This window comes from Puma concolor, chromosome A2, assembly GCF_028749965.1.
Source record: "Puma concolor isolate L17-30 chromosome A2, mPumCon1.1.hap2, whole genome shotgun sequence".
Classification (NCBI taxonomy): Eukaryota; Metazoa; Chordata; class Mammalia; order Carnivora; family Felidae; genus Puma; species Puma concolor.
Window position 1 is genome coordinate 3,184,337 of NC_141668.1, and position 9,897 is coordinate 3,194,233.

Sequence of the window (9,897 nt, forward strand, 5' to 3'; positions counted from 1 at the left end):
GGGAAAGCACCCTGCAGTTTGATGCTACCGCATGATACAAATGCCTGGTCTGACTCAGCTCAAGCCTAAAGCGGCCCCAGACTCGCCCACTAACAGCACAGGGACTAAACTCTTCCCACAACAGGCAAAGAGAGCCACTGCAGATGGCTGGACTAAGGGAAAAAGAGTCTCAGCCATGAGAGCAGAGCACATGCAACATAACAGGAGACACCCCTGAAGCACCGGGTTCTGGTGAATGGGGCGCATGGCACTGCGGGGCGCTACAGGGCTTCTTCAGAAGGCCATTACTTTCAAGAGCAAGAGACACAGCTGACTGTCCTAACACACAGAAACAGACACGGAGAGTTAGATAAAATGAGACAGAGGAATATGTCCCAAATGAAAGAAAGGGACAAAAATCACAGCAAGAGACCTAAGCAAAACGGAGATAAGTAATATAGCTGATAGAGAATTTAAAGTAATGGTCATAAAAATACTTGAGAAAAGACTGGAGGACATCAGTGAGATGCTCAGCAAAGAGAGAAAAAATGCCAAAAAGAACTAACCTAATCAGAGATGAAGAATACAATAGGTGAACCTAAAAAATTAAAAATACACTAGAGGGAAGCGGAAGAATAGATCAGCAACCTGTAGGATAGAGTAATGGAAAGCAATCAAGCTGAACAGGAGAGAGAAAAAAAATAACAAAAGATGAAAATAGACTAAGGGAACATGGAGACACCATCAAATATAATAACAATTGCATTATAGGGATCCCAAAAGGAGAAGAGCAAGAAGGGGGCAGAAAATTTATTTAAAGCAATAATAGCTGAAAACTTCCTGAATCTGGGGAAGGAAACAGAAATCCAGATCTAGGAGGCACAGAGAGCCCACAAAAAAATCAATCCAAGGAGGTCCACATCAAGAAACATAGTAATTAAAATGGCAAAAGAAGTGATACAGAGAATTTTAAAAACTGAATGAGACCAAAAAAAAAAGGTTACCTACAAGGGAAACCCCATAAGGCTATCAGTTGAGTTTTCAGCAGAAACTTTGCAGGCCAGAAGGGAGTGGCATGATGTATTCAAAGTGCTGAAAGAAAAAACAAAAAACCAAAAAACTTCCAGCCAAGAATACTGTATCCAGCAAAGTTATCATTCAGAATAGAAAGAGGAGTTTCTCACACAAACAAAAGTTAAAGGAATTCATCACCACTAAGACAGCCTTAAAAGAAATGTTAAAGAAGACTCTTTTGAGTGAAAATGAGAGACCATAAGCAGGAGTAAGAAAAGTAAGAAACACAAAAGCGGCAAAATTAAGTATATCTACAAAAGTGACTCAAGGACTCACAAAATAAAAGAATGTAAAGTATGACATCATATACTTAAAATGTGTGTATGTGGTGGGGGCGAGGAGTAGACATTTAGTGCTTCTAGAACGGGTCTAAACTGAAGCATCCATCAAATTAATATGGAATTCTATATGCATAAGATATTATATACAAACCAAATGGTAACCACAAATGAAAAACCAGTAATAGCCATGCAAAAAAATAAAGAGAAAGGAATATAAGAATATCACTAAAGAAAGCCAACACATCATGAAAGAAGAGACCAAGGAAGGAACAAAAATAACTACTCAAACAAGTAACAAAATGGTAATACGTACATATCTGTCAATAATTACTTTGAATATAAATGGACCAAACCCTCCAATCAAAAGACACAGGGTGACAGAATGGATTAAAAGAAAGATCCATTTTTATGGTACCCACAAGAGACTCATTTGAGACCTAAAGACATATGCATATTGAAAAAGTATTTATTATGAAAATAGAAGCGAAAAGAAACCTGGGGTGGCAAAGGATTGGACAAAACAGACTTTAAAGCAAGACCGCAATAAGAGACAAAGAAGGACACTACATAATCATAAAGAGAACAACCCAACAAGATAGAACAATTGTATATATTTATGCACCTAACATGGAAACACCCAAATACATAAGGCAGCTAATAACAAACATAAAGGAAATAATCCATAGTGACACAATAATAGGGAAGTTTAACATCCCACTTAAATGGAACAACCATCCAAAAAGAAAATCAACAAGGAAAGAGTGCCTTAAAATGACACACTAGACCAGATGGACTTAAGAGATATATTCTGAACATTCCATCCTAAAACAGCAGAATACACATTATTTTCGAGTGCACATGGAACATTCTCCAGAACAGACCATGTATGAGGTCACAAAACAACTGTCAACAAATTTAAAAAGACCAAAGTCATACCATGAATCTTTTCTGACCACAACACTATGAAAGTAGAAATCAAGCAGAAGAAAAAAATCTGGAAAGACCCTAAATACATGGAGGTTAAATAGCATCTACTAAACAATAAATGGTTCAACCAAGAAATAAAAGATGAAATCAAAAAATACATGCAGACAAATGAAAATTTAAACACAATGGTCCAAAAATCTTTGGCATGCAGCAAAAGCTGTTCTAAGAGGGAAATTTATAGCAGTACAGGCCTACCTCAGAAAGAAAAAAAATCTCAAAAAACCAACTTAGCCATATGCCTAAAGGAGCTATGGAAAAAAAAGAACAAACAAAACCCTAAATCAGTAGAAGGAAGGAAATAATAAATATTAGAGCAGAAATAATCAAAATAGAAACTAAAAAAAACCAAAACAAAAACAAAATACAAAAACAATAGAACTGGTCCATGAAACCAAGAGCTGGTCCTTTGATAAAACACAAAATTTGATGAATTTTCAGCCAGATTCATCAAAAACAGAGAGGGGGGGAGGGAGGGACAGGGAAGCAAGGGGCTCAAATGAACAAAATCAGAAGTGACAGAGGAGAAATAACCACTGACACCACAGAAATACAAAGGAGTGTAAGAGATTATGAAAAGTTATGTGCCAACAAATTGTACAACTTAGCAGAAATGGATAAGTTCTTAGAAACTTACAGCCTCCTCCAAAAACTGAACAAAGAAGAAATAGAAAATTTGAACAGGCTGATTAACAGCAATAAAACTGAATTTGTAATAAAAAAAAACTCCCACCAAACAAAAGCCCAGGATGAGACGGCTTCACAGGCAAATTCTATGTAAGTTTTAAAGAAGAGTTAATATCTATTCTTTTCAAACTATTCCAAAAAATAAAAGAGGAAGGAAAGCTTCCAAATTCATTCTATGAGGCCGGCATTACCCTGATACAAAACCAGATAAAGACACCACAAAAAAAGAGAACTACAGGCCAATCATCTCTGATGAATACAGATACAAAAATCGTCAACAAAATATTAGCAAACCAAATCCAACAATACATTAAAAAAATCATTCACCACGATCAAGTGGGATTTAGTCCTAGGATACAAGAGTGGTTCAATGTTCACAAGTCAATCAACATGGTACATCACATCAATAAGAGAAACGATAAAAGCCATGTGATCATTTCAACAGATGCAGAAAAATCATCTGACAAAATACAACATCCATTCCAGATAAAAACCCTCAACGAAGTAGGTTTAGAGGGAACATACCTCAACATAGTGAAGGCCATGGATGAAAAACTCACAGCCAGGGGGCGCCTGGGTGGCTCAGTCGGTTAAGCGTCCGACTTCAGCTCAGGTCATGATCTCGCGATCCATGAGTTCGAGCCCTGCGTCCGGCTCTGGGCTTGATGGCTCAGAGCCTGGAGCCTACTTCCGATTCTGTGTCTCTCTCTCTGCCCCTCCCCCGTTCATGCTCTGTCTCTCCCTGTCTCAAAAATAAATAAAAACATTAAAAAAAAAAAACTCACAGCCAATATCATAATCAATGGGGAAAAACCAAGAGCCTCTCCGTTAGGAACAAGACAAGGATGTCCACTCTCACCACTTGTATTCAACACAGTACTGCAAGTCCTAGCCACAGCTATCAGACAAGAAAAAGAAATAAAAGGCATCTAAATTGGTAAGGAAGGAGCAAAATTTTCGCCATTTTCAGATGACATGATACCGTACGTAGAAAACACAAAAGACGCCACCAAAAACCTACCAGAACTGATAAATTAATTCAGCGAAGTCACAGGATACAAAATCAATGCACAGAAATCCATTGCATTTCTACACACTAATAATGAAGCTGCAGAAGAGAAATTAAGAAAACGATCCCATTTACAATAGCACCCAAAATAATAAAATACCCAGGAATTCACTTAACCAAGGAGGTGAAAGACCTGTTCTCTGAAATCCACAAAACACTGATGAAAGAAATCAAAGATGGCACAAAGAAATGGAAAGATATTCCATGTTCATGGACTGGGAGGTGCAGGAAACTCACGGCCACAATGGCTCATGTAGAGGCCCTCTTAGTGTCTGTTGCTCTATGGACCACACACAGGATCACCAGAGACATCTGAACTATGAACCAGAAAAACCCATCAGATTGCTGCTGCCTGCCCCCACTCTGCCTGAGGATGCTTGAAGCCTGTCATACAGATATCTCACTGGCAGCATCCAGGACTCAGACACTGGGTTTATAATCTGCTCCAACATTACCTGTGTTTTCCTTTTGTTTCCATAGAAATGCCTCTCATTAATTAACCTTATTGCCTGCTGAACAAGGTAGAGTGTATACAAAAGCCAACACCACTTGCAACACCTAGATGAACTCCAGGGAAGTAAGGACCCAGATAATCAGGCAGCAAGTCACATGGGTACAAGAGGCCCCTGCCCCCCACCTCCTTTTTTAAGGTGGCAGAGACTGGCTTACTGATCCATTCTCTTGGATACCCACTGGGATCAGATCAACTTTCGAGACTCCCACCCCTGACTACACCGTTACGATTGCTTGGAATACACTTGGGGATGAAATTAACGTCACGTAGTGCCAAACTATGTAGAAAAATATAACTACCTCTGATGCCCCCTCAATTAGCACAAGGGACCAAAAGTTACAAGTAGGTCAAATCCTTCTGTTTCAAAGCCCTGACCACACCCTAAATCGGCTGAAGCAGTAACAGAAGACAGAGCTCTGCCCACGCTCCATAGAAATGCAACGAAGGACTCACTACGGGAAATTCTAACCGGAAAAGTCTCCACATGTCTGACACCGTGTTGCTTCTGTTTCCCTTGCTGCAGTGACCTACAGGTTAGAACTTTCTGCTTAGCCCTGCGTGTAGGCACGTTACAGCTAAGGTTTACCAAAACTGCTCTTTACCCAACATCTACCTCACCCGAGGAGACAAGGAAGTAGCCAAAGCACCATCACCCCCAATTCTTCAAGATTGAGGAAAAGTCATAACTCAGGGAGGAATTGAATCCATGCCCCATAGGGTTAATGAGGTTGAAATTACCAGAAAACTGAAAGCCTGCTTTTCAGAGAAGTGCTTCTCCCTAACTGGCTATAACTGGCTATTATGTCTCCCAGTCCCTACCAACAAACCCGCTGGCTGTCCCTGCAGCAGCCTGGACTCATCGGGTTCCTGCCTGGTAACAAGCAAGGCCCCGCTTTCCTTCTGTGAGATAAGGAGAGACCCCATCCAGGTTATCCCAGCCCTCAGAGTGCGCCCACAGCCCCCTCTCCTGGTCCTGAGATAACCTCCTGACGGGGGACTGAATTTCGTGAAGTCTCGGCCCCAGAGTCACCATGGAATGTATGTTACGCGTATGTTTCCTCAGTGGGAACAGGCTCTAGCTTCCCTCTTGAATGATCAAGAATTTTCCCACCTTTTAATCAAGACTCTTTGGATTTTTCTCCTAAGTCGATTCCAACATCACATTGGTTCCTTCAAGTTGTACTTACTAGAATTCTTTTTCTGTCCACGAGTCATTGTTTTAAATGTTTTACCAAACGCAAAAACAGACAGTCTAAGCCAAGCACGCGTACTGTTTGCTCACCGGTTGGACTTTATAGAGAACATGTTATCACTTTTAAGCTTCCCACCGGTTCTGTTACAGTAAGTCCCCAACAAGGAACTAGGGGTGAAAAAATACATTATGTTCATACCTAGCAACAGGGACTTGATGGGCCCTGGACAGACAAGCCAGGCACCCTGGCACCGAGGGACCGGAAAACATAAGGTTGATCGTCAGTGCTTTCTGAGGAAAGATTTCTGATCAAAAAGAGGAAATGATAAAGGAAAATTTCAACTTTTGATGTTTGTGGGTCCTGCTCCTGGGCTCCCAGGGAAGCTAGACTTGAACATTTACCAAGGTCAGAACGACTCAGCAAAACCTCCGAGCGTGGGCTCTATTTCTGTCCCGTGCACACACTGTACATCTGCTTTGTTAAAAAATAAATAAATAACCAAAAGGAGCATTGCAGACATAAAAAGAAAATCTCCCTGGTTCCCGTAAGATTAAATTCATACAGCCTTGCACACACTAAAAACATAAAATAGATTAAAAAATAAAAACATAGGGGCGCCTGGGTGGCTCAGTCAGTTGAGCGTCCGACTTCGCTCAGGTCACGATCTCACGGTCTGTGAGTTCGAGCCCCGCGTCAGGCTCTGGGCTGATGGCTCAGAGCCTGGAGCCTGCTTCAGATTCTGTGTCTCCCTCTCTCTCTGGCCCTCCCCCTGTTCATGCTCTGTCTCTCTCTGTCTCAAAAATAAATAAATGTTAAAAAATAAATAAATAAATAAATAAATAAATAAATAAAAATAAAAATAAAAACATAAAACAAAGTCTGTAACTGTTTGGAATGTCCTTTGTCATGACGATTTGTAACTCTTCGTGAAAAGGAAAAAACACAAACATATAACCCTGTACCACATGACCCTTCCCCAGAGGACTCTCTTCTTTGTGAAGACAGGTACCCTGGGCAGCTGTCCTAACTTGGGCTCAAGGAAGACTCTTTTCCTTTCTCTTTAAAATTAAACAAATTTTCTTTTAAATGTATTATTTTTTGAGAGAGAGAGAGCACGCGCTCAAGCGAGTGAGAGAGAGTAGGGGAGGGGCAGAGAGAAAGGGAGACACAGAATCCGAAGCAGGCTCCAGGCTTCGGGCTGTCAGCACAGAGCCCCACGCGGGGCTCGAACCCACAGACTGCAAGATCATGACCTGAGCTGAAGTCGGACGCTTAACTGACTAAGCCAGCCCCTCTCTTTAAAATTTTTTTTATTTTTTGTTTAATATAGCGAATTGTCAGATTGGCTTCCATACAACACCCACTGCTAATCCCAACAAGTGCCTCCTCAGTGCCCGTCTCCCATTTCCCCTCTCCCCCATCCCCATCCACCCTCACTTTGTTCTCTGTATTTAAGGGTCTCTTATGGTTTGCCGCCCTCCCTCTCTGTTCCTAACTATTTTTCCCCTCCCCCTCCCCCATGGTCTTCTGTTAAGTTTCTCAAGATCCACGTATGAGTGAAAACACATAATATCTGTCCTTCTCTGCCTTTGTTCATTTTGCATTGACAACTTCTCTTCCTCAGAATGACAATTTGGGGGGGGGGGGCACCTGGGTGGCTTAGTTGGTGAAGGTCTGACTTCGTGTCAGGTCATGATCTCAGCAGTTCGTGGGTTTGAGCCCCGCGTCTCGGGGCCTGGAGCCTGCTTCGGATTCTGTGTCTCCCTCTCTCTCTGTCCCTCCCCCGCACGTGCGAGATCTCTCTCCCAAAAATAAATAAACGTTAAAAAAAAAAAAAAAAGAGTGACGACTTTTTGTACGGAATTTAAAGAAGGAATGACAGCAAATTAATTATGCTTGTATCTTTACACACACAGACACACACACAACACAGAGGCACCCAGAAAAACGTTTGAACTTTTGAAAAGTCTCTACTTGTATTAATAAGAAACAAAGCTATTTTCCGGGTTTGGATAGAACCGTAGCAGAACTTAGGAGCTGGGTACGAGACTCCATAATTCATAGCTAAACTCCAAATACCTCCTACGGATGCAAAATCGCTCATTTTAACCGCTCATCGGGGCAGCGCCGGAAACCAAAGCCACCTCTTGGGAATAATACCTTAGCAGGCTGCACGGAGGAGACGGTACACGGCACCCACGCCCCAAACAATGACGTCACAGAGTCGCAGCACAGATGGACGCACTTACAGGTGCGAGTTAAATGCTCAATTAACAGCCCCAGTTAGACTCCCCGGAGCACCTGTGGGCACACTGCTAGTTCTGGAAGGCAGCGCCCAACTGCAGGGAAGGACAGATGCAAACTATCAGTGAAGTTGGAACCAGCAGACCTGGGGTGAGGGCTGCAGGGGTCCTTCTGAACGCCCCAAGTTCAGGGCTTCGCAGAGAAGCCCTCATAGGGGGACAGTCTCCCTGAAGTCCACATTACCTGGTGTTTCCCAGATGGCTAATTGGTGGAGGTTGGGCGGTGGTCGGGTGTTCTGGGGATCGAGTCTCCAGCAAGGCTGGGATCCGCGTCTAGAAACCCCCCAAGGGTTCTCCGGGACCGTGGGCATTCGCCAGCTGGGTCTAGGAGTGAGTCAAGGCACACCTGAAAACAAGGGACACGCAGCCCGGGCAGGGAGAGCCAACGTGCCCTTATGCGATCGTGAGCATTCTCCCGAGCGCCGGATTCTGTGTCTCCAAGCAGGCCTATGAGGGGACTCAACCGGTGACCGCGGGGTCGCGGGGTCTCAGCCCCTGCCCGCCGTCCCCGAGCAAGTCCTCGAGGAGTGAGGCATCTCCCCGCCCGGCCTGCTGCACCTGGCGGCCTGTCTGCCTCCCAGGCCTCGCCGGGCCCCCTGCCCTGGGGGGTGGGGGCCCGGGCACCGCCTCTGGCTGCTTCTGGCCCCGGCGTCAGCTTGGGCTCCGGACGCGAGGAGGCCGCTGGAAGGAGCCGGGCGGCACCGGTTCCCAGAGCTGCATTCAGGCCCTGGCCGCCCTGGCCGCAGCTCTCGGATGTGCGGACTCCTGTCCCTTCCGCGGCTGCCGCTGCCCCTGCCCCTGCCCCTGCTCGCCGACAGCCCGCCCTTCTGAGCTGGGCCAGTGCCGCCTGCGCTGGAGGGGGCGGGTGGGGGGTGGGCGCGGGCTGTGTCACCTCCCGCCGGGGCTCCCGGGCTGCCACCGCGGCCGCCGCGCCGCCTGCCAGGCCCCGGCCCCCCGCGTGCCACTTACCCGAGCGTCGCCGTTGGGCGGGCGGCCCAGCGCCGTGCCTCTGCTGCCCTCTGCGGGCGGCGTCCACGCGCGACCTGAGCCGGAGGGGAGGAGCCCTGCCCCCAGCCTGGTGCCGGCCTGGGGTGGGGGCTGCTGCGGGGGCGAGGGTCGACTGGGGGCGGGGCTGGCGGGGGTAAGGGGGTAGGGGGACTGGCCTGGGGGGGGGCGGGGAAGAGTGGAGGTTGACTGGGGGGGCGGGGCTGAGCGAGGGGGCGGGGCTGGACTGGAGGTCGCGGAAGTCGACTGGGGGCGAGGCTGGCGGGAGGTGGTGGGGGGGCGGGGCTGGGGGGCGGGGGACGGGGGTCGACTGGAGGAGCGGGATCGACTGGTGGGGGCGGGGATCGCCTGCAGGGTCCTTCAGCTGCGGGCCGAGCTGCGGGGGGGGGGGGGGGGGCGGGGGGCGGGGCTGGCTGGGAGAGCCCTGCCCTCCGCTCCCGGGACGGCGGTCCTAGTCCCGCCGCTCGGTGCCCGCGGCTGTGCGCAGGTCGCACCTGCCGCGGGAGACGCTCCCCGAGGCCTGCGGGCTGGACGTGACCCGGTCCTGCTCGCCTGGCGGGAAGCAGAGAGACCAGCACGATGAGGGGCTCGCACACGTTGACCGAGCGCGCGTTTCACAGGACCGGAGCCCCTGGGGACCCTCAGGCGGCCGTCACGTTGCGCATTGACTGGAGCCCCAAAGTTCACGTGGCCTGTGCGTGGGCACCGAGCTGTTTCCTGTTCTTGCCAGTGCCTGGAAACCCGTTCCCCAAATATTTTTCAGGATGCAGTTCAAATGCGAATTGTCAGGCCTTTTTCATACTGTTTT

General features: G+C 46.9%; 1 long non-coding RNA gene across 3 annotated transcripts in view; it reads right to left on the bottom strand.

Annotated features, from left to right (window-relative positions):
• Nucleotides 1-9,186, bottom strand: part of LOC147582925 (uncharacterized) — a 30,982-nt gene extending 21,796 nt beyond the window's left edge. For 2 of the 3 annotated variants that reach the window (XR_015243705.1, XR_015243695.1), the window contains exon 1: nt 8,269-8,971. This is a non-coding gene — a long non-coding RNA (uncharacterized LOC147582925). Of the gene's footprint in view, nt 1-8,268; nt 8,972-9,053 lie in introns of those variants that run through there. The other variant, XR_015243701.1, reaches the window with a different exon arrangement.
• Between the last annotated feature and the right edge of the window lie 711 nt (nt 9,187-9,897).